The 26,114-nt window shown below is 45.1% G+C and overlaps 1 long non-coding RNA gene across 1 annotated transcript in view; it reads left to right on the top strand.

The window, feature by feature from the left end:
- The window catches only part of LOC146799590 (uncharacterized), a 58,132-nt gene that overhangs the window by 27,883 nt on the left and 4,135 nt on the right, over positions 1 to 26,114 (top strand). The gene's annotated exons all lie outside the window — the stretch shown is intronic.

Raw genomic sequence — 26,114 nt, 5'->3', positions numbered from 1 at the left:
CATCTCATCCATGTCATTATCCCCCAGGGAGTGGAGGCGGAGATACTTTCCAAAGCCCTTTCTCCTCTTGCCCATTTTGTTTTCTAATTAATAGCTCCTTGGTGTGAGGCAGAGTTACAGTAAATTGAATCGAAAGAGTCATTAAAATCTATTGTATGTTCGCGTCACCAGCATCATCATAGTGTGGCCGCCAGCTGCGTCACCTGGCGGGTGCGTCGTGAATCACTGAGGGCCTGTGAGGTTTCCGCATTCCTAATTAAATTGAGTCACTGAGCACATGTGCCGTACAATACTGAGCCTCTCTCGACCTCTCTCACTTTCTCTCGCTCACTTCTTTTCTTCCTTTGCCCCTTCCTCTTTTTTGTTCTCCTCTTTCTCTTCCTACCACTTCCCACCTCTCTGACTTTCTTCACATGAAAGGTCTTGCCTGGCCTGTGGTGGCTGCCATAGGATGACTGTTAGAAGAGGTGTGGGGGGGGGGGGGGAGGGGGGGAGGGGGCAGAGAGTGCAATATGCTCGAAGCCCCGCTAGTTTATTCATAGATTTTAAGGCAAAGGGCCCCCCATTTATTGTAGATGATGCACTAACATTGCTAATAGATCGTACAGGATGAATGTGCTGTGTTTTCTCTTCATGTACAACGGGGCAGATTTAGAAGCCCCTTGCGTGACTTTTGCACTGGAGTTGCGTCTCTTTTTTGATGCAACAGCGGCGCAAACAATGCGGCTTATTTACAACGTGACGCATCTAGGGAGATGCCTCACGTTGTAAAGCCCTGCGTCACATTATACCTTCATCAGGTATAATGTATGCAGGGGGGCGTTCCCACGCAGGAAGGCCTCGTAAAAGTGACTCAGTGAAATCTAGATTTCACTGCGCCACTTTTGGGACGCCACTGCGTCAAAACCTTAAGCCTGCTTCAAGCAGGCGTAAGTAGTGACGCAGTGTAGTGGGAATAGGCTTCAACACGCATTGCTGGAGTTGCGTCGTGCTTGCGACATGACTCCAGCAATGCGTGACTTTTCCGCCAACAGATACGTCAGAATTTCTGACACATCTGTCAATCCTTGCGCCATAGTGTGCCGTGTTGTAAATACGGCACATCTATGGTGGCGCAAGGGTTTCTAAGGGTGGCGCAGGGAAAGTGACGCATCTGTACAGATGCGTCACTTTCTTGTAAATCTGCCCGAAAGAGTTTTCAAGTATTTGTAAACCATCCGATTCGGAAAATCAGTGGGTTTGCAATCCCTATAACCTTTTTTTCAAATGTACTACACCCATTTAACGAATCGACAAATAACTTTCTTATTGTTAAATGAGTTTAGGAAACCATCCTGAATCTGTATTTGGAACGAGCGTGTTTATGGGGACCTTTCCAAATACTGTGCTAATGTTTTGCAACCGGAAAACATATTTTGCTGACTACACAAGGATATTACTAATCAATTTGAAAACAGGAAGGAGTGCCCAAGACATTCCTTTCCCGTTTGTGAGGGTTAAAAAACACGTTTAGGAGTAGGCCATAGTCCCTTGGACCACTGCCTACTTAAAAAGTATGTGAAATTTTTCATTTTTTTTAATAACGCTTCCCATTTTCCGATAAGAAAAATAAGCTGCATCAAAAAACACCAGCAGTGGCAAAGTCAATAGGTCTTGCCTATGTAAGATCTTTTGGCTTGTAAACATTTTTGCCATGCTGTACAGCAGCATAGCCACTGTGCAACATGCCTGAAAGTTATCAAAATAAGAGCTTTAGGATTTTTTCCCTAAGCCTTTGATTATCCTAATGTTGCAAAAAGTGTTTATTTGGATATAAATCAATATGATTATTAAATAGAACCCCCAATCATGGTATTAATTTCTAAATTCTGAGTTTGTGTTTCTCCAGATCAATCACTATTAAACTATACTGCCTACTAATATGGTTGTCATGTGACTCCTACACCTTGTAGTCCTTTGTCTTATGTAACATTTCCTATACAGTGATTTACACACGTAAAATTGATTGTCTCTGTGTATATTGCTGACGACAGAAACTCCATGGCTCGGAAACAAATGGCTTGTGCTTCCACTTTTAAGCATATTTGGGACATTCTATGATTAGAAACATATCTCACTTTGCGAATTTATTTTAATGTCAATAACTCATATTAATCATTAAATAATCATGTGTATCCATTGGTTGTATTACATGACATAATAAGCTGTAACTGGTCAGTGAAATGCCAAACAAATACTAAAAATTGGGATGTTTTGCCAATCCTGGCCACACCTCTAACTCCGCCCACTGATCCAATCCTCAGGTTATTCCCGCCCTCTGATTCTCTGCCCACAGTTCCCCTACATTTTTTCCCCCACTTCGACCAATGGGTATGACGCGGACAATGCTGGCCGCGTCGTACACTTTCAAAAACGTTCAGGCATGTTGTACAGCAACAGTACTGCTGTGCAAAATGGCATAAAACATTGTATGCCCAACATGATGGATGAGTGGGTGGGAGGTGGAAGAAGGATGGGGCACTACAACCCACAGATACCGACTTCGGAGCTGGGAATCTGGGGAGTCTCGGCGTCACCTGAACATCATGTGATTCTGGGCAAATCACTTAAACTTCCATGCCTAAAACAATTGAAGATGTCCTTGTTTAATGTAGCTAGTGCTCATGTAAAATGCCCCAATACATTTGGGTCGGGACGAGTTTGCGATATTTAAAAATGCAAAAAAACAAGACATACTACCTCAATCACAAGGGGAGTAGCAGACAGACACTAATAAAGGTAAATCAATCTCTACTTGTCCCTTGCTTCTCACAAAGGCAAGGAAGTGATGCAGTAGGTGAAGCCTCAAACACGCTTACGAATTAGAAGGGAGCAAAGAAGAGTGATAATGATGCCAAGGAATAGTAAGTAATGGGAGGGCTAAATGCCCCTTTTTGATTTTTGTCAGCATGCCGTGCTGCCTGCAGATGGGACCTAATTATTGCTTTATTTAAAAGCAATCACAGACATGGTGGTCTGCTGACCAAAGGTGGCCCCCATCCTTGTGATGGCAGTAAATCATAATGGGCCACAATTAGGACCTACCTCATTAACATTCATACGATAGGTTGAATTGCAACCCACTACAATTCTGTATTCTTTTAACACAATATTATTACGTAGGTCGGTTTGCAAAAAAACAATACTTTTGTTTAAAGTTGAGTACAATTTTGACCACATTTACCAAATGCACTCTTTGTACATGTGACCTTTATTTGTTTAAACTTTCAAGCAGGTGATCCTACCCAGGACCTCACTTCAGCCTGTTGACGGGGGCCGGCAAAAGTACACCCCCTGCGTGCTTCTGCAATATTTTTACTTGTGATCCAAAGTTTTGAATTCACCTTATTTCCACTTTCACTTAGAAATAGGTGCTAGTATTAAAAACAGATGTTAATGTATGCTACTCTATACCTTACCCTGTAGGATGCATATCATTTCTTCAATGTATCATTTCTTTTTAATACTTTTGAAAATGCATAATGTTTGAACATAAAAAAATACAGATACCATTGCAGTTTATGCTTATCCTGTTTTTAATCCCTGGCGGTGATTGGATGCTGTAAAGCATGCTGAAACATTAGGTAATAGCCAATGTAAAACTGGTGCAAAAAACTTGTTTCACATTATTCTGAATTTTTACCTGAGCTATACCAACCAGGTGCCAAATCAAACCTGAAACCTGGCATTGATGTTTTTTGTGATGGATCGTTTTTGTACTGTAGCTTCCTTTGTGATTTCCAGTACCACTATTAGAGTGGTGTGGTGGGGTGGGGCTGGAACATTGTGCTAGGTTGATATCGGTATTGCTACATATTTTAGCAGTGCTATGCAATCCTTCCCCAAATTACCCATGACAGCTACCACCAGCAACAAGTTCCTAGTGACAAAGGTCAAATGCAAAAACACTGTGTAACATTACTATTGTACTCTCTTCCACATGTATTTGCTCAGACTGATAAATCTGGAAGGAATACCAAGCCGTTGCAAAATTACTGCTACCTAATATCACTTCCTTGGTTTTTACTGGCTGCTAAGTGTGCTCCGTCAATAATTCCTCCAATGTCTATAAAAATAGCACTTGTGTTGGCTAAGAGATTTTTTGTGACTGCCCTTGCATACTGCGGTATGCTCTTAAGCACTACATAAAAACTACTGGACATTGTGCAACAGCACAGTCAGTGCAAGAATTCTCAAGTGGGCCCCGGTTCCTTGTTTGGGAGAAGCTGCAAAGAATTTCTCTCACGAAGGAAAAATAAAGATATTTCTCCTCATTGTTCCTCTGTCGGGGAGGTGTAGAATTTTGCACATTCCCATGTTAACCAGTCTTGGTAAATCTGTGAATCCGACAAAATCCATGGGTGAATGCATGGGAGCACCCATGGGACGCCTTCTCAGGGTAAGGTATCGAAAGGCAGTGACTTGTACTGCCTTGCGTTCCTCCAGATTTACCAAGCAATGCAGGGCATTACCTTGTAGTTCTGACTTAAGGATTGAGCTGCCCTTTCGACACCAGGTGTGACGAAAGGCCAACACAGCCAAATAATAAATCTGACCCTAGATCTCAGAGTCTGGATGGGCCAGGCCGAAGGACTATCTCAAATTCGCATACCAATGAAGTGTGATTCACACACTCACTCTGACTATTCATACCGGCTCATGTGAAAACTCACCATCAGAAGTTCCCATCTTGTCCTGGTCAGCTAGATGTGCTGAAAATCTAAACACGAGGGAACAAGAATGATGAGAAAGTGTACTCTTGCGATGATGATCTCAGAGTCCAGGAACAAGCATAGATGCTGTGAATATGTCTTAGTGATACTTCTGTTGTTCAGCTGTCGGGCATAACCTACCAACTCAACCTTCTGTGTGGGCATTTTTGTAGTGTTTTTGGTGAGGTGGGGCTGAGAAATGATTCTCTATTGAGTACATCAAGTTCAAGTTACATTATTCGAATTATTCAGTTACATTTTACGATTGTATTGCATTTGACTTACCTACTCCTTTTTAGCAGATTCATTCTTTGCCCAAAATCAAATGACTGACAGCCAAGTTCCAATGCTGGGATTAAAAAACAAGTCTACAATTGACAATTAACAATTTAGCAACCAAGTCACATCTGACAGTGTAGATTTTTATGAGAATATAATCACTTCTTAGATGACGAATAAAGTCTCAGAACTTACTGCGCACAAAGACGATACAGGAAACTGTTAGTAATCCACAGTCTTCCGAAAATTCAGAGAACCCACCAGTAATGAGAGCAAGAACACGAAAGGCACCAATCATTCTGTAGAAAAAAGTCATGCAAAGGTATTCGATAACTGTCCAACTGGGGTAGGAAAGGGTAGATATCACCCCCAGATCTAGAGGTGTGTAGGTAAAGGGCTTCCTCCTCTTGTAGAAATGACAGTCCATTTGCACAGGAAAAATCATGTCACTTCCAAAAGTGCACCTTGAAACTCTTTCCTTCTTATGGCGTGCTTCTGGGAATGTGTGTAAATCCCCAAAAGTTGTAAATTTGCCTCCACATATAGACGTAAATCTAGATATGGATGTAAATGTATGGGTAGAGCTTTATTACTTTATTGTGAATTGGGCTGTTGTCCGTAGCGTGTTTCATTGCTCCTCTCTGAATAAAAGACAATTGCTTGTGAAGTTGTATTTTTAGGTCGAGCCTAGCGGCAGCGCGCATGCGCTGATCACTCTGCGAGACTGCTGTAGCAGAGTATGGGAGAGAAGCCTAGCCCACTCCCTCCCATATTTTTCATTGGCTTGTGTTATTTTCTTTCGTAAATGCTGCCTTCTGATTCGTTAATAGGCTTGTTAGTCCCTCCTTAGTACTGCCTTGTCTCCATTTGTAACCTCCCATGGCTACTGGCGCTTTACTTCGGTTGTTACACAGGACGTGTTATTTAGTCTGGAAGCACTATTTACTTTATTGAGTTTCTCTTACTGCAGGCCGGACATGCGCTGCTTCAGCTGAAACCGCTTGTGTTTTTTAAGCAGCACAGCCGTCCCCGTAACACGGGCGACTGCTTTCAATCACTTTAACCCGGCATTATCTTGTGTCTGTTTCAATGCCCCTCCAAGTAAAATGTATTTAGAAATGATTATCCAATTAAATCATGTGAATTCCAGGTAGCACATAATCGTGTGCTAATGGGCTGAAGCTGACAAAAGCACATATGTGTTACATGTCATCTGCACTAATGCCACCTGACGGGTTGTTTTCAAAAGCCTGTTTTATTAACAACAACACCACCACCACCACTAATACCACAAATACCACCACCACCACCAATACCACCACCACCAACAATACCTACTATCTACTTTGGGTAAGAGAAAGGCTGCTAACTCTGATCATCTTAATTAGTAATAAAAGGGCTACTATTGACTACTTTTTGGCTAAAGCAGTGGGAGCCATTTCAACGGAGATTAATAAAGCAGAAAGGATACTCTCTATGGGCTCGGTCGGTCCCTCAGTACGTTTGCCTGGCGAATCATCAGACACGATAGCTGTGGATCACCAGGTTGTTACCTCTGGTAACTCACAGGCTCCTGCTATATGCGTCTTAATGCCTGGGGGAGGTGATAAAAATCTTAGTACTCGCTCTTCTGGCCCAGTGGGCAGTGGCCGGGGAGCAGCCCCAGACAAAAAAGTTGGTTTTGAGCCAGAGGCATCGCCTGCACCCAGGAGATGGCGAAAAGCAAAGAAGAGCCATGAGCCCATGCGGAGAGGGGAGGACCCAACAAAAACAACTAGCTTGACAGATATGGAGTAATTCTGGAACACCCTGAGGAAAATATTCACAGACTTGTTGACAGACCTGCTGTCGCAGCACTGGGACAAACTTGATAAAGTGTTATAGACTCTAGAGATACACTTTGTAAAGTGGAGAGTATGTTGAACACTATTACCAAGGTACCCTCCCCACCAAACACCCAGTCACAGGCAGTACGTTCTCGATTGTCCCTGCAAAATAATTCAAGTTATAGGCCACAATTTAACAATCTACTGACTGAGAAAGGGTCTGTGAGACATGAAAGGGACCCGGGTAAGGCTTCTTGTAGTATGTCTAATTCCCGAACAGGTGGTATGGTCAGGGGTGTGGGGGAGTTGTCCCTATACTGTGGTTCTGGTCGGGGTCCAAGGTTTAGGCACGCACAGGGAGGAATCCACAGATAATTTGATTAATAAAGAGGCACACTGGCTAGGGAAATACAGCAGATTCAAAGTGACAGATCACACCCATATTTTGATGGTAAGAAGGGTTTCTTTGATTGGACAGTCCAAGAAAACATTCAAGGGTGATACTGTGATTGTCACTTTTAGAGTCCCAGCATTGGCATACAACATTCTGAGACATTCTGCTGAGTTCCCCTTTTACACCTCAGAAATTAAACCACTTCCACTAGGTTTCTTTTATAGGCCTACTTCTAACATCTTAGAAAATAGCCATGCTCTTGGTTTTGAGGGGGGTGATCATGCTTGGGAGGGACTAGAGGTGTCACCTAATATCTATGCCCCCCTGTCGGATCTTAATGGTCTGGTTTGACAAGTTGAGGGCACTAAACACAGTATAGTGCAGGCAACATCGACTAACATGCAAACACAGGACAATATGCCCAGTGAGAACTGATCGAGCGAGAATGCAGACCATTCTCTGAGTTGTTTAAATCCTATCTGCCAAATGGGCCCGCGGGGGGAGCTCCAGCCTCTCCCACACCACTTAGTTTGCAATGTGGGGAGACGTCAGTCTGATTTCCTGGAATGTGGCAGGCCTAGCTTCTAAATTTGAAGATTAAAGGTGGATTCAATTTATAACATTATTTAAGATAATTTGTCTTCAGGAGACCTGGGAGGTGGAAAATACATTTTTCTTAGAAGAATACAAGACATTCTTCCTCCCAGCAGAAGGGTCCCTCTCTGGTAGAGCAAAGGTGGATTAATTATTTCCATAGCACTTGGGCTCGTGCATCTGTGAAACAATTGACTTGGAGCTCTAAAGTGGCACAAGGCCTCAAGATAGTGGTAGGGATAATATTGCGGTTCACATTAATAAAATATTATGATGCAAAAATAAGAAACACGGCCCATCCAGTCTGGTGGAGTTAAATAGAATTGTTACAGGGGGATGACCTCCCACAGGAAAACCTTATTTTGTTAGGTGACTTTAATTTTCAATTGTGCTCTGAGACCGGACAGAGCATGGGAGACACCCCCACATGCTCAGTATCAGAGGAATGGCATATGGAGCATTCCCCAGATGGCTGTGACTTAAACACCCTTTTAAATACTCATGATTTAATATTTACATTACAGAAGGCAGTTAGGTCCCCTAATAGTTTTCACCCACCGTCTTATAAAGGAAGGGGCTGTGCCACAACCATTGATTTTATTTTTGTATCATCCTCTTTGGGTAGTATTATTTCATTCTTTAGGATTTTACATAGTGATCATAATCCTGTGACTCTGGGGCTGTGGGCACAGGTTTCCCAGCTAGTACAAGGCAGCAGGATGACAGGGACAATATTGCCAAGTGATCAGGGGAGGCGCCTGCTGTGGTCGCAGGTAGATACTAATGCTCTCAACCAATCTCTTTTTAAATTGAGGCAACAGGAGAATATGAGGTGTCTAGAAATGTCACCCTCAGATGATGATATAATTAGTTTTTTTATTGCTATTGCTCAATTCAGTGGCTGGCTTGTTAACTGTTCCAGTAGTCACCCCCTGCTCGGATAGCCCAAGATGGTTTGACAGTGGGTGTTCCAAGGCGCTGAGGAACCTAAAAACGGCTTTGAAAGAGACTCCCCGTAATAGATCTCTGGTAGCCAATTGATGTAATAACTATAAAAGTGCTCTTAAGGAACGGAGGACCCTACTACAAAAACCGGCCTGGGATGAGCTGATACAAGCTAGTGAACTAAAAGATAGTACCCTCCTTTGTAAGGTTATTAATAGTTCTTGTTTTTCTGAACCGGATAAACCGAATGTAGGTCATTATATCACTTCTAACCAATGGAAGGATCATTTCCCGGCGGTTTATAATCACAGTGATGGAGAACGATGTATAAATGATTTAGTGCCCCTCTCATGTGAGGTGCATCTTAACTTTCTTTCTGATGAGGTTAAAATTGGTATTGAGGGATTGTTCCAGAATGGATGGGATTCCTCAGGACCTGTTTCGGAATAATATAAATGTGTGGGCCCTGATCCTGACTAGGGTATTAAACGAAGCAGTGTCATCATTCATGCCCCATTCCTGGTCTATTGCCATTATTGTCACTATCTTCAAGAAGGGTGACAGGGATAACCCTCATTGTTATCTCCCCATATCCTTGATAGACTCTACTGTTAAGGTGATGGGTCGGGTCTTACTAAATAGGCTATCTGAGTCGGCAGATAAAAATCAAATTATTTTGGAGGTTCAATATAGCTTCAGGATAGGGAAATCAACAGTAGGCCAATGCCTGAACCTTTATCTTTTGATATCCAAACATACAATTGCCAAAGCAGGCTCTATCTATCTAGGTTTTATGGACCTCACTGCAGTGTTCAATAGAGTGAACCGCAGTAAATTGTGGTTGCTACTAGATGAGTTAGGAGTCGGGTGCTCAATAATAAATGTTTTAATGACTCTCTATACCCATACATCAGCTACAGTCCGATTTACTCAAGTGGGGGGACTCACTGATAATTTTAAATGTTCAAGAGATATGCGTCACGGGTGCATTATTGCCCCTTTTTTATTTACATTATATATTAATGGGTCAGAATCTGCCCTGATATCACTGCAGGCTGATACTCCGAAAATAGGCAGTAGACCAGTGCCAGTTCTGTTGTATGCGGACGATGCTGTGCTCATAGCACGTACTCCCAGAGCATTGCAAGTCCTAATTGATGTGGTTGTTTCCTTCATGAATGGGCTGGGTCTGTCTCCTAATTTTACCAAGTCTTTTGTGATAGAGCTAGGTTGCGGAGGGACTAGTTTGAAAACCTACAAGGCAGACACTTTAAGCCTAGCCAAAGTCCCGGCCTTCACATATGTTGGTGTCATATTTGACGCCAAATTAAATTGGAATAACATGAAGGCAGAGAAGCTAAGGGACATGAAAAAAGCCCTGGGAGCGATTGCAAATTATACACAGATTGATTGAGCACATGGCCTCCGGAGGTGATCATAAAATGATATCAGTCCTTCTGTATTTCCAAGTCCTTGTATGGGAGTGAGATATGCGGTTACATGGCAGCTGACAAATTACAGACAGTGCAAAATACATTTTTAAGATGACTCTTAAAAGCCCCACAGGGATCCCCCGCTTACTCTGTACATGAGGAACTTGGGGTCAAGTATATCACTGATTTAGTTGCAGTAAAGCCTCTGCTTTGCTGGGTGAGTGTTTCGCCTAACGAGGATGCATCTTTTAATCAAGCAGTAATTTTGGACTGCCTTTCACTGGATCATGTTTTTAAAATACATTGGTTAAGAAATATTAAGGAAATATTCTGCGCCCTGAGAAGATCAGACATCTTTACGAATTCAAACACAGTGAAGCGAGAGGATAAAAAATCAATTATAGATTTGTTTTTTAAAACAGCTAGTGTAGAGCGTGAGGGCAAGGAGCTGAGTCAGCCTATGGTAAGAGCACATGCTTTAGTCAAATCAGTGCAGGGAATGGAGTCTCATCTTGCCAACTTAATCAGTGCCCACAACCGTTTTTTAATTACTCGTTTTAGATTAAATATGTTTCATCACTTAGTGGCCTCTCCTCCAGGCTCTGTTTCACGAGTTATCTACGCAATCTCCTTACCATCCATCGCCCTATTCGCAACCTGAGATCGTCTGGAGCGATGCTATTCCAGCTCCCTCGCGTACGCAGGACCAGGATGGGAGGTAGCTCCTTTCGCTTTCTAGTTAGTAGGCACTGGAACCATCTCCCTCTCGACTTGCGTATGGAACCCTCTGAAGCCAGATTTAGACTAAAGCTGAAAACGTACCTTTTCCCTAGTGAATAATTGTCTTCTTCTCCCTAGGATTGATTTAGCCTCGGACATCGGCTTTTCAGGGGGACATTAGCATTTCTTAAGCGCGGGGACACACCGTTTTGAGTGTAACCAGGCGCTCTATAAGTGGTTTTATTATTATTATTATAGAGGGCCCTGTGGTTGCGACAATAGGTCTCCACAGGATATTTTACATTTTGTTCTTTTATGTAAATATTTTACGCACCCCAGGCAACTGTATCTTAAACCATATTTAAAATAAATGGGATTCAGGCAGGCTCGTATTGCACTTTTGCAGTTGCACCTTTTTGAGAGCAATGCTAAGATCAAGGAAATCCAGACACGATTGAGATATAGAGCGACATTTGTGATGATATATGGTTTTAATGAAATGGTCATGTATTACGGCTGTGTTTATGTCACAGGATATTTTATATGACTGTATATTGTTTGTTGCTATGAATTCTTTGAAAGCAATACTAAGTAAGTAACTCTAGACACGATTGAGAAAGATTGGTGCATTTGTGATTTTTATTATGCTGAAATATATTTTAATGGATGTTATTGTTTTTGCATTATTGTATTTATGGCTGTGTTCACTGCCGAATAAAGATTGTTTATTATTATTATTATTATTATTGATACCACCACCAATACCACAATACCAATACCACCACAACAAATACCAATACTACCACCAATACCAATACCATCACCACCAATACCAATACCAATACCACCACCAAAACAATACCACCGCCACCACCAATACCACCACCAACACCATCACCACCAATACCACTACCAACACCACCAATATCAGCACCAAAACCACCACCACCAATCCAATACCACAACCACCAATACCACCACCACCAATACCACCTCCACCAATACCACCACCGCCAATACCACCACCACCAATACCACCACCACCAATACCAATACCACCACCACTACCACCACCCCCAATACCACCAATACCATCACCACCAATCCAATACCACCACCAATACTAATACCACCACCACCAATACCACAAATACCATTGCCACCAATACCACCACCAATACCACCACCACCAATACCACCACCACCACTAATACCACCACCACCAATAACACCACCACTACCAATACCACCACTAACACCACCACCACCACTACCAACACCACCAATAACACCACTACCACCACCACCAATGCCACCACCATCAACAATACTACCACCACTAATACTACCACCACCATTACCAATACCACCACCACCAATACCATTACTACCAATACCACCAATACCACCACCACCAATACCACCACCTCCAATACCACAATTGCCATCACCAATATCACCACCACCAATACCACCACCACCACCAATACCCACCAATACCACCACCACCAAAACCACCACTAATACCACCACCACCACAAATACCAATACCACCACCACCAATACCACCACACTAATACCACCACCACCACCAATACTACCACCAATACCACCAAATCTACCAATACAACCAGTACCATCACCACCAATACCAATACCGCCACCAATACTACCACCACCAATACCACCAATGCCACCAACACCACCACCAATACCACCACCAGCAATACCACCACCACCAATACCATCAATACAAACTCCACCAATACCACCACCACTAATACCACCAGTATCAATACCACCACCTCAGTGCCTCTCACTCACTAGTAATAGCAGGGGCACTGTACGAGGCCGGAGCTGCAGCCGAGACCATCCCTCCAGCCCTCCATGCCTGCCATAAACCACAGCCCGCCCTGCACCAGGAGGTGAAGCCAGGGCCCTACTACAGCTGGAGTGTTTTTTATTAGGCAAAAGATAGCAATGACAATATGCAATTCCACACTGCTCACTCAAATCATGGAGAGCGCAGGAAATAGCCCCCCTCCCGTTCTTCCTCCTGAGCTGTGACAGTGTAATCAAAGAGCGAAAGGTGTTGGAACGCTGTGTTAGTGTTTATAGCTCGGATCATATGCAACTCTCACTTCACACTTTGTGTCTGTGTAATTTACAACACTTACACATCTTCTTCACTGCACTATTTATCACTACTTTAAAGATGACGCAGGTTGATCTCTTCCTCTGATATTTACAATCTAACAAGCAGTCGAGAAGGCACTTTATTGCAATGCAATAGGTCTTGCATTTGTGAGAGTTTAACCTATCAGTATTGTAAATGACAATGGCTTTTATTTATGTTTTAAAACACAAAACATACATAAAAGGCATTGTCATTTACAATGCCAATAGCTCAAACTCGCGTGAATGCAAGACCTATTGCATTGCAAATGCTTGTTTATCACAGATGCCGCATTTTTTGGGAACCAGTGTTTTATTTCATTGTTTCATAATATCCTCTTATCAGAAAGAAGGCCCTTTTCCCAGTGATGTCTACATTTCTAAGCATCATTAAACTTCCTCCGTTTCGGACTCTGACAGCTGGAGGTAATGTTGTCTCGCCTCGAGGGAACCTCTGCCTTCATCTCCGATGCTCTGATCGGCCAGCTTTATTGGAATCTGTAGGTCAGATTCAATATCCTGCCTGCAGTAATCACATCATAGCAGCAATTGGGGTCGAGCCATCAGACGTGGTTTTTCTATCCCTCCTTTAATACAGTGCAGTTTTTGTCACCCAGATGAATGCATCACTTCATGGTACTTCCAAAACCCTGTAGCTCAACCTTTCCAAAGGAGTGCATCATATTGTAGCTATTGTTCAACATACTGGGCCTGATCCTCAAAGGTTAACTAACACATTTGTATAGCTTTACAATTTTTTTGCTGTTTAGAAACTACAACTTAATAGGAACTCTATGACTGTGGAGCTTCTGAGGTTGGGGCTGCCAGGCCTATCTTTTTATGTGTGCAGTCACCACAGTCCTGAACTTCCTATTAACTGGTATTTTGTGAATAGGAAAAAAAAGCATACTTACACAAATGTGTATGTTTACCTTTGTGAATCAGGCTCCTAGTCGTTCCTCAATAGTTTGCTGTTGTGATTTTCACTTGGATCAGATTTACACATCTGACGCTAGCTCCTAATTTTGAATCTAAGTGATGCCACAATAGTTTATTTTTTTGGCTTTAGTACCACTAAGGAGCATCACACCATATCATTTTTATATTTAATAGGAAGGGGAGCATGGGCTGGTATGAATAGCTGTTGGGGAGAAACGTTATTCTGTCTCCAAAGTTCACTGTAGCTCTAGCAAAAGCATCAATCAATGAATCAACTTGGATTTGTAGAGCGCCTCTAATCACCTGCTAGGGTATCCAGGCTCTAAGTTCTTTCTGGGATCAGTTGAAGAGCCAGGCCTTGAGTCTTTTTCTGAATTCCGGTAGGGAGGACAATGTACGGAGGTGAAGGGGGAGGCCGTTCCAGGACTTGGCAGTGAGGTAGGCAGTGGCGGCTGGTGAATTTAGAAAGTGGCAGGCTGTAAAAAGATTTTAACTGAGCAAGACAGCAAACATGATGAGCTAAATTTCTAGGCCAAATACAAGGTGTGCATCACAAAAGATTTTTCTTTTAGTTCACTAATTGCACTGTCATCAGATGGGCGGGTTGGGTGTCTATTTCTAAGTGGGAGGCAATGTGGCATAGTGACTACAGCTTCCAGCTGTGCAACATCAGGAAGCAGTTTTGAATCCTGGCAAATCTCCTTGTGCTGAAAATTGTAACGCAGTCTCTTTCTTTTGTGACGCGCTTTTATGTCCTTGGCCAATGTTCCCTCTATGTAAAACTGCCAAAAATAAAATGTGACTGCTGCCTTTCACCAGTTCTCTAATGTCATCCTCCAAGAATTAAGGACAACACATTAAAACTTGATGTCACAAAGAAAGATGCATCGCAGAGAGTTTACTAAACGAATGGGGATGCAGGATATATAGTTCAATTGATTGTAACAGAGCAGCAAACCAGATGCCAATAAGAATAAGACCCTATTCTTTTCCCTGGACTACTTTAATAAATGTACTGTACTGTTTTTCAATGACGGATGAGAAAACGCACTCCCAACAAGCACATGAAACGTTAAAATATGTATTCTGTTTAAGCAGCAGGTTTTATTTAGCAATAACTGTCACATTTATGAGAAGTATTTTAGGCGAGGTTGTCCCTCATTCTAGAAAAAAATGTGTTTCATCATGAACCTTAGGATCTGTCTGAAATACAGCCTTAGCAGAGAAGCTGCTTTGTTGCAGAGTTTGAGGAAAACACTGACTTATTGATAGCGGTACATATGTTATGTTGGGGGCCCTAGGCCCTCATGCTATGTAAAGGAGTGACACAGGACGCATGGCTGGGGTAGTGGGATACACACATAGGAACACTAGAACGTGTCCCTGCTAGGACACTACATTCCTCCCAATTTTTAATAACAAAAACCCAGAGTCAATGTCCAACCTAGGGGAGAAAGAAAGATATACACAGTTGTAATACAGTGACCAAACTTCTGCAGAATCGCTCACGCTTCAGCTGCTTGGAGTCACAGACGATGTTCTTCCTGTCGCGGACGATGTTCTTCCTGTTGCGGACGATGTTCTTCCTGTCGCGGACGATTACCAGTTCACTGTGGCACCAGCCTGGGTGCTCGATGGATCCAGTCTGTTTGACGGCTCTGCCTTGAAGTTGTTCTCACAGTCTTTTCTTCGCTTTACTTTCTTGGCGACAAACGCAGTTGAGTTCTTGTGGTTCACCGCTAGATGTTGCCCTTCATCTTTTAGTCCAGTCCTTTTCTTTATCTGTGGCGTGTGTTCTGTTTTGCAAAAAGACGGGTCATTCGCAAGACACCCCTCTCACCAGGATGCCCCTCTCGCAGGTGTTCCCCTGCCACGGGATATCCCCGAGGCCCTCTTCATCAGATCTGGCCTGGGTTGAGTGTCCTGTATCGTGTTACTCCCATGCCGATAAGTGCGGGTGCGGAGGAGACGACAGGTCTCACCTCAGATTCCGCAGTCAGACCTGGAGGGTAGCTGTTGGCTCCTGTCTTTGCGCGCGACGTCTTCATCCTCGTGGGACCTTTGCTGAAGGGCGGCTGATGACCATCTCTCGTCGCGGGGATACTCTCTCTCACTGGCATCCCTGAGGCCTTTGCCCCTGAGTCACCACGGCTGGCATTGACCAGTGTCCGCATGACCCCAAAGGTGGGTGTTCCGAATGGTCCGGCCTGCTCACCTCTGCAGATCCCAGGTGTGCTGAAAGCATCGTCAAGCAGATGATCTTCTCTCCGTGCCACGGGTGTTCTTCAGGACTTGCGCACTGTGTTCTGACGCTTGTCACCTTCCTTGTCTTTGAGGTGTGAGTAGTCTTGCCACACTCTTCTCTCTTTCCTCTATTTCTTTCTCCGTGATGGTGTCATGTCACTCTGACTTCTTTTGTTGCAGTGGCAACCGTGCCACTCAGATCTCTTTCTTTCCCCTTTTTCTTTTAGTGGCAGACGTGCCACTCTGATGTCAACTTCCTTTTTTTCTTGTAGTGGCAAACGTGCCACTCCGATATCTTCTTCCCTTCGCTTCACGACCTACTCTGGACCATTTCTGTTCTCCTCTTGGTCTGGCCAGGCGTCTCCATGCAGCGCGCGCACTCTGCACGTGTTCCCCCTGGTCTTGTCCTCGTCCGAGAACACTCTCTCCATCTTCCTCAGCATTCCGAGTTAGGGTCGTGACCTTCTCTTCATCTTCTCCTTTTCACCAGTTACTTTGGTTGAAGTTCGTGGGGCCATACTCTTGGTCCGCTTCGTTCTTCTCCTTTTCACCAGTTACTTTGGTTCTTCTTGAGCTTCTTGGACCACTTGACGGTCCGCGCTGCCGATCACTGGCAGGATGCCGATCACTGGCAGGATATCTTCGGTCTTGTTGTCAGACCTCTTGCTTTGTAGCTTCACTGACCCGTGCGTCGGTCACCTCCTTGTGCAACTCCTGGCGAGTCGGCTTCTGTGGGGCGACCATTTGGCAGGTCGGCTTAGCCTTTGTGGTGCGACCATTTGGCTGGTCGGCTTGACCTTTGTGGTGCGACCATTTGGCTGGTTGGCTTGGCGAGGTGTGCCACGTCGTGTGACTACCTGTCTTCACGAGGTGCGCCACGTCGTGTGAGTACCTGTGTTCGCTGCCTTTGTCAGGCGCTGGTGCACGCTCATCTTCGTACCGTCGTGGTACATCTTCAGTGTAGCGTTGCTCCTTGTTCCGTGTGATTTCGTGTTGTGGTGGCCTCTTGGCACCACTGGGTGTGCCTCTGCATCCTTGCCCGCCAGTGTCGGATACTTGCTGTGCCCATCCTCTTCAGTGGGTTCCTCTCCTGTAGGCGCTACAGTGTACTTTCCGCGTCCGGGGTACATCTGCGCTGAGTCCTTTAGGTCGCTCGAGGGTTCGCTCCACTTGATGCGGCGACAGCGCAGTCCTTGTTGGGGTGGATGTGGCTTGACACCGTTCTTCTTTCTTCCTCCTTATCGCTGTGGGATGTCGCTGCATCCCTGTGGCACACTGTCTCCTCTTCCTCGCACTTCTGTCGTGTTCCTGCGCTTCTGGCGCATTCCTGTGTGCCTCCGTCGCGTTCCTGTGCGCTCACCCTCGCGCATCAGTCAGACCTTGCAGTACGTGCCTTGCTGCCTCTTCTTCCTTGCGCTGCGATCCGTCGGTATCCTGTGGCTGCTGGATTCCCTTGGCTTGCTGCATGCTTGTTTGTTTCTTTGTTGCTGCAGTACCACCAGTGGCCACTAGATGGCAGTGCAGGGTATGCTCTTCACTTCCTTCAGCAGCAACCTTCTCTGCTGTAAACTTGTTCTTCCTTGTTCCTCCATTTTCCCAGGCTCAGGTAGAGTGCAGAGGGCTGGAGCCAACAGCAGAGCAGTGGAGTGCAGGACACGGGCTGGACAGCAGGTAAGTATCTTTTTTTTTTTGCATTTACTTTCTTTAGAGGCAGGGGGCACAGGCTTGTGGGCTGCTCAGAGGAAGAGGCATCACTCTGCAGCAGTCAGTGCTATCAGGCGCACAGTTTTGGTGTACTTTTGGCGCTGCGTGCCACTTGCCTCTTGTGTGAGCACTGCTGGGGGTCCGGCGAGGTGGGGCATATCTTCATGGCCGGCGGCGGCCATTCCTGGCATTTAGGATCACCCTCCCTGCCCGCGGCATCTTCCTGCAGTCCTCGCGCGGCAGGGAGGGGGTAGGGGTGCACTCGCGGAGCTCCTCGCAGCTTCGGCTTTTATTTATTTATCATTGCGAGCGGCCAAATGCAGTTCCCTGGGCAGCTCCCTCCCTCCCGTGGCAGCCTCGCTCACTTCTCCTGCTGCGCGGGGGGGGGGGGAAAGGAGCAGAACCGGCGTATTGTGCTGCGGGTGGGCTCCGCTTTTACTTTATGTTCGTCAGCAGAACCGGTGTATTGTGCTGCGGGTGGGCTCCGCTTTTACATTCAGTTAGTCCCGCACCCGCAGCAGGTCTCCAAGCTCCACGGACCGTGCGGGGGGGGCGGGGCTGCTGGTGCCGCTTCACTCGGGGTGGTGCTGCAGGTACCGGACTCGGGTGAGCTCCGTCAATGCGGGTGGGCACCGCACTTGCTTCTACACCATTTCCGCCCCCTCCCGCAGCCGGCCTCCTCACATCGCGGGCCGCAGGGGGGTGCTGGCACCTCTCTCCTCTGGCCGGGTGCTTCACAACCAGGGCTCACCTTCGCCCTGCTGGTCTTCGTCTCAGCGCGGCTCCTCACCTTTCGGCCGGCGGGCCTTCTTCCTTTCCGTGGGTGGGCACCGCGTGGTTCACGCTTCTTGCGGGGGCCGCAGCCGATGCGGGTGGGCTCCGCTCGGCTTGCCATTCTTAGCGGGCACCTCCGGGCACAGCGGCAGGGTCGATGGGGCACCCGACCTCCGCCTGCAGAATCACGGCATCGCGGCCGATGCGGGTGGGCTCCGATCGGTCCGCATGTCTTCGGGGCGCTTCCCCCTCCACCAGAGTCACAGCGGCCAGCGCCTGAGGCGCGGGGTGGGCTCCCGGTCACCACCAGTCACGCTGCGGGCTCTGCTTCGCCCCGCAGGCTTCTCGGCGCGTCGCGCCTTCCCCAAGGGGGGGGGAGGGTGCCCTCACTGCGGACAGCTCGCCCTCTCTCCCCCACCTTCTCGCAGAACGAAGGCTGCACACACGGGGTGCAGTACCACTCTCGTCGCCATTGTTATGTTGGGGGCCCTAGGCCCTCATGCTATGTAAAGGAGTGACACAGACGCATGGCTGGGGTAGTGGGTTAACTGGCCTCGAGCACGTGCGCTCGGCCCTTTTATTAGCAGCGTCACCTGACCCAGTGACGTCTGTGGTGGGTGGGTGTATAGTGGGATACACACATAGGAACACTAGAACGTGTCCCTGCTAGGACACTACATACATAAAAGCATTTATTGCAGTTATATATTAAAAACAGCACCATAACAGCACCTCCCATTTTTACTCGGCAGATTTTTTTTTTCTAAACTGCTCATAATACAATATTTTATATGTTTGCCCCGTTGTGGTACAGCACATTTACTGTGTGTGTACACAGTTTGTGAAAGTATATGTATTTTTTTAAGGTATATTTGATCTGAATTACATATAACACAATGAACTGTAAGAAGCAGGCCCGGTGTTATTTTTCACTCAGAGAGCAGGCGCTGCTTGACAATTATGTTAATCACTCGCTCTGAGGATGTTGCACAGGTATTTCATCTGTGGATTTATAATTGGTACAGCCATACATGGGGGCCTCTGAAAGAATAATGAGGCGCGAGAACAGGGCAGGTCAAACCCCGGTGGCAAGCTCATGTATCTCCACACTCTTGCTTGTTCTCAGACCTGCTGGATGCCCAAGAACGCTACCTTAAACGTGTACTATTTTTTTTTTAAAGCTGCTTTTAGTTTTTTTAAACATATTCTTCTTTGCTGATAATATGTAGTACAATCGCATGCTTACAAACACTCACATGCACATATCCATACACTGACGCGCGCTCGCAGAAACAAACATAAACAACATAAACCTACTCTCACTCACACACAAAAGCTGGAAACCTACCTGGGGTAGGTCTTGATGCACTCTTCACAATGTTCAACTTCCCAGATCCAACAAAAGGCGCCAGAGCGAGGCACACAACATTATGCCCACTCAGAAGCTCAGATAGGATGGGCGGCTGTCCTTTTTAGGTCGAGCCAAGGCAGTGTGCCTTCGCTGTCTTCAAGACCTGCTGTACTCAATAAAACAACTTTATTCCCACCTGTTGCTTACTATAGGTTCACTCCTGCGTCACTCTTCTTTGCTGCCTCCTAAATCGTTCATGCACCCGATACCTCACTTCCATTCAAGGCTGAGGAGCACCACCCAAGTTCAGTTTCCTTACGCTTGCATTCTTTATCAGATGTTTGGGAGATTTTTTTTTTTAAATGTTGCTTTCCATCTGATTCTGTTTGTTTTAATTGTTGCTTACCGCACATTTTGCTTCCCCCTTCCGCTTCGTGTTGTGAGCCCTCCCCCACGCTCTGAGCACAAACGCAGCGTTTCCCTTGATCAGACAGCTCGACAGCTGGGCTCAGCACTCCATAGATGAGATGCCTCCCGCGCAAAGATTAGGGCCATCCGCATATATGGATGAGTTGCCTCCACCGCAAGGATTAGGGCCGTCCGTATGCTCCAACCCTCATACACCCGGAAACCCTGAGTGCCGCTGGCCCAATTTGACTGTCACACTGTCGAAATCTTCCTCAGTGCTGCCCCCTTCCTTCTGCCATCACAGATGGGGACATCTCATGGCTGCATCTTGCCAACCCTCCGTCAGTGCTGCCCCCTCACCCCCATCCCCAGTGGCAGACTCACTTGAGAGTTTTAGGACCAGAAGCGGTCCTGGTGAGTATGCACCCCTTCCGACAGCTAGAAAGAGATCGATGAAAACACAGACAAGTGAAAAAGAGTTGTCAATGTTTGTACCATCAATATTAGCCTGGGCCTTGTGTGCTTTATGCCGGTATGCTTGTTTTCTGCATTCCTTATTGTTTTGTGCAAGTTGACCGACATCAAGTCCAATGTTAATCTTGATGTGGCTGGTGACAGGAGTTAAAGGCCCTCTCAGTATTATAAGATCCCAGTAATTCTGTGGTTTCATTGTTTTTTACATAGACACTCTGGGTGCTGAAACTAGCCACAACGTCTGGTTGAGACAGTGGGGCAAAATGGGGAATTAGCAGAGGAATCAGGTCGTGCATTCCCTTGTCAATTCAGTTTCTTTGAGTGTGAAATACCAGGCCTTTTTCTGACTGGGTTTTTCCAAGCCGTAGTGGGATCCTGAGTGGTTTTTGTTGTTAATAGCTGAGTCCATGTGTTGAGGGAGCTTTGGTACCATGTCGAAAGCCTTTTAGCACTCACTTTCAAATGCGTCTGATGGCCTCTTCGATGCCACACATATGTTTAGGCCTGTCAAAGTCTCTTGTACGTTACAGCACAGTTCCTCCAATCTCCCTCAACCGGGAGAAGTTGGGGAGAGGATATGGCATAATGGCCAGAGCTGCCTACTTTGGAGTTAGGGGACGGGGTTCGAGTCTCGGCGTTGGCTCAACATACTGTGATTCTGGGCAAATCACTTAATTTCCCTGTGCCTACAAAAATCAATGTGTTCTTGTGTAATGTAACTAGTGCTCATGTAAACCGCTCCAATACCTTCGGGTCGAGTTTGCCTTATATAAAACTGCAACAGAAATAAAGTTGGCTTCTCGGATCCCATCTGGTTTTAATGGTCATGGGCGATGCCATGTATAATACATGAATTGAGGTTCTGTCTTCTTGTGAACTGTATGCTCCTTTTATACTGCGCACCTCAAAGTATTCTTTCATGTCCTTGCTCAAAGAATAAGCTTGCGTTTGATCAAACAAAAGGCGTACCAAGACAGAAACCAGAAATTGTGCCCAATAGCTAAATAAAACTAGCAGATTTGACTTCAAAATGCTGCTAAACAAGCAGAGCCGCATTTCGTTAGGGTGCAATGGACTTGCCTTTCAGATTGGCAAACGTGTTGCTCTGTTTTAGCATTTGCCAATCTCATTTACAATTATTATTTTTTAATCTGAAATTTGAAATCATGCATGATCACCTTGCAAACTGTTGCCTCATCCCCTGACACGGGTCCTTTATAGAGAAATCATTTGCCTTTTTAAGAATGGAATTCTTTTACAATTCTGAGAAAATATTTATAGCGCCTAGGGTCATTCAAAGGCTCAGTCATATTTTAAGTGGTAACATTCAGGGCATCACTATTCTTATACCGCAGCGTTATTTGAAAACTGTTACTGTTGGAATTTTTTGAAGGAAAGTTCGACGGAAATTCTATTTGGAAGAACAACTTCACATACTGTGCCCTACTCTATCTGCCATCTGGCCCTTAGACTATCACAAACAACCCTTACTCCATATGGTTGGAAAAATAAACATTGCTCTCACATCATTTTTGACCCCTGACAGCTGCCACTCTGCCCCAAATATTCCGCAGTGTCTGTGCAGGGCTCATCCCTTTAGAACACCTGACTACCTGGTCATTTGAGACCGAGTGCATGGCACTGCTCAAGGAGCTGGCGACCAGACCATCTTTGGAGCATGCTGGGATCCCAGAGCCAAAAGCCAATGCCTTGAGGCTGGTTCTACACATGGACTGGGTTTCAATTTTGAAATGAGATGTTGTTGATTTGATCTGGGATTAGCAGCCGCAGCTGAGTCCCAAGACCATATGAATATTCCTTTATGTTTAACAATTCTTATCCCTGGAGCTGCAGAAACTATGCTTCCCAGAGGCAAAAAGGATGTAATAGCATAGACCAGGAAGCGAAGCTTTCCACCCAATGTAGGTGTCTCTTGCACCACCCAAGAGCAACATTATGTTGCAGCTTTAGCAATTATTGATATGCTACCGTAGAAGGAGGCCTACAATCCACCCAGAGAGATTAATCTGCAATCCGTGGATTATTGGAATTCAGCACAATGGTAGATTTATGGCACCTCCTTAAAGAAATACCGTAGAAGAGAGTCCTCTAGGAGCAGTGTGCAAGCAGTCCCAAGAAAGTATGATAAATACCAGTCACCATGGTACCATTTTGCTGCAGTCTTTCATTCTGACTTTGGTGGTTTTGCTTGTGAATCTCCGCAGGCACCAGTCACCATTATCTGACATGCTGCACTGCATGACACTAATGCATCATGTCAGATATGTATTGCATCTGTGAAAGGATGAGCTGTAACAGCCCACACCTGACACATGCGAAATACAGTCCAGGGGAGTCCTCTTCTGGAGCACGGTGATACTGCAGCTTTCACTTGTGAACAAGTGATCAGTAGATTATTATTTTTTATGCGAAAGCTGTAATATGTAGTCAGCAAATTGCAGAGTGAGGCGTGATAGTTTGGAGGGTGCCCCTAATGAAGAAACCGCCACTGGAAGTAGGAGAAGGATCGCCCTCCACTGTAGCTTCGGTGGATGTGGTGAGGGTGTGCGAGGGCGAGGGTGGTGAACCGCAGGTTTCTCGAGGACTGGTGGAATTTCAGTCAATTTTGAATATAAGCTGGTCTTGTGTCAGCATCTTTAGTTGACATCTATTCATGGTGGGGCGCCAACGGAGTTTCTTGCGGTGGGGCGTGATGTGGGTCCATTTGGGAAGGTTGAGGATGAGTCGAGCAGCTTTGTTTTTTATCGCATGGAGTCTCTTCAGACGTTGGGTGGTGATTCCTGCATAGAGCGTGTTGCCGTAGTCCCTGTGGCTGGTAACTAAGGCTTGAGTGACAGTTCTCCTGGTGCTGATGGGGAGCCATCTGAAAAATTTTCCAAGCATGCGGAGGGGCTTTGATTCGGGCTCCTCAGATGCCCATCTTTACCAAGAAAGTAGCCAACAAAAAGTGAAATTCTTGATGTTTGATCCATGCTGTTGAAACACAAAGTCCCGGAAAATTTCCACATTGGTCACACATAAAGAACCTCATTTAGCTCTAGGTGGGAGGGGCACCAGTGCTTAATTAGTAAAATATTAAGTGCTGGTGCCCACGCTTTTTTTTCCGAAGGCTGCACCTGATGATGTAAACTCGTGGAGTTGCTGAATACCAAGGCTGTGTCGGCTTGATTCCACCTCATGCCTCTTTTTTTTTCACTTTTTTCAGGATATTTTTTATCTCTGTTTTCTTTTGTAGTCACTGTTTTTCTGTCTTTCTCTTCCTTCTCCTTCTCCTTTCCCTCTTTTGTGTTTTTCCTCCCTCTTGCGCTAGAACAAAGTCTGATGAGGACAAATAAGTGCCAGTTCTCATATGTGAGAAGCAGGTCTTTGTTTTGAAGTATTTCACCGAAGCGCTAAGACGTTTCTTCCAGTGTATTTAGGACACTGATCATTTTGTTGCCCCTTACCTCCACTGTGATCAATGGTAGTCCCTAGCAGGCAAAACACAGTGGCCTTTGTGTTGGATGGTATCCCCAGCATGTGGTGTGCCTTCCAGTGCCATGTGAGCCAGTGGTTTTGTGCCCACGTGGCGTTTGTGACTGTGGAGCCAGCTGTGACTCTGCAATGAAACACAGAACTAACTCTAAATTTGGCATCAGAAATGAAAAGCTGGTAGACAGAACATGTACCAATTATTTGCCGATTCCCTATAACTAACTCCCTCTAAATGTCTCCCTAAATCCCTTAAATCCTCCTGTGCTAAGGTGCTCTGCTCTGACCTAAATCTCTAGTGCTAAGGAAGTGACCTCCAAACCCTAGGAATGAGAGGCAGGTAAACACCTGGGGCTTACCCGTAGGTTCTCCCAAAGAGGGCTGTCTCAGAAGAGTTTCAACTGCAGGTGCCAGCCTTCTGTCAGCCGATTTATGGCACTGATGCAGCGGAAGCGGTGTTTTAAAAAAAATCATCTTATAACACCATACCAATTACTATAACACTAACGGAAACGGAACTCTAATGACGGGCCCATAAGTCATTTATCGCTCAGTTAGCAAATCAAAGGTTCTCCGATGGATCTTTGGTAGAGCTAAAAGGGACAAAGTAATGAAAGTCTGAGAGGTATTCCCTCATGAGGACCTACAATGAAGAAATAGCCTGAACATCAATAAACAATATTATCATGTCAAAATAATTAATAACTCATGAATAAAGACAGACACTATTCTTTTCTTATATATTTCCTCTTTATTATTCAAAATATGAATGGTCAATTACACAAAATAGAATGTCATCCCTTGATTCACATTTGTTCCAGATTAGTTCCACAACAGAGCAAATACTCTAAATCGTCAAAACCAAGGTATAGAGGAGAGAGAGTGACAAAAAACACATCAACGTAATTTCAGTTCACTTACGAATCAGAGATACTAATGCACAGCGTGCAATTAGTCAGAAAAGCTAACCCCACTGCCGTTAGGGTATAGCACGAGCAGCTTCACCAGTCGATGATGTGAAAAGTTTAAGAAAAGTCTTTAGGATTTGCAGGATATGCCAGCAAGAGTAATCAGAAATCAGCGAGGTATACAGCATACCACGAATCCTAGTACAGGTCACCAATCTTGTGAACGAGCCGAAGAACACTTTCCCACAGTTGACTGTTATAGTACAGTTTTCCTTTATCTCTGATAAAATGTTTCTATTACAACTCTCTAAAAGCCTCTCCTTTGGACACTGACTAGAGGAAGACGATCTCCTGACAATGATTTTACAAATATTTTCTAAGCATCCTTTGTCTAAAAATTGTATAACTTCCTAGAGAGGAAGAGGAAGAACTACAGTTTCATTTGTATATAAATGTTGAAACTGTTTCATTTGAGTCTATGACATCCTTCGTCTAGACAGGAAAGAACCTATACAGTTTATTCAGAAATAGACTAATATCTACATTTTAGGGAAGCTTTTGAAACATTACAAGGACAGTAGCACATCCACAAGCATTTTCTAAGGCCTACATTATTTTAGCAAAAGAAAATGTATTCTCTAAAAGCTTATGAAAACTTTCACGAAGAATGAAGCATTCCTTCGGTGACTAAAGCACGTTTATG

Source organism: Triturus cristatus, chromosome 9 (genome assembly GCF_964204655.1).
Source record: "Triturus cristatus chromosome 9, aTriCri1.1, whole genome shotgun sequence".
Taxonomy (NCBI): Eukaryota; Metazoa; Chordata; class Amphibia; order Caudata; family Salamandridae; genus Triturus; species Triturus cristatus.
The sequence above is the reverse complement of the archived record's forward strand: the minus strand, read 5'-3'. Positions and strand labels throughout refer to the sequence as shown.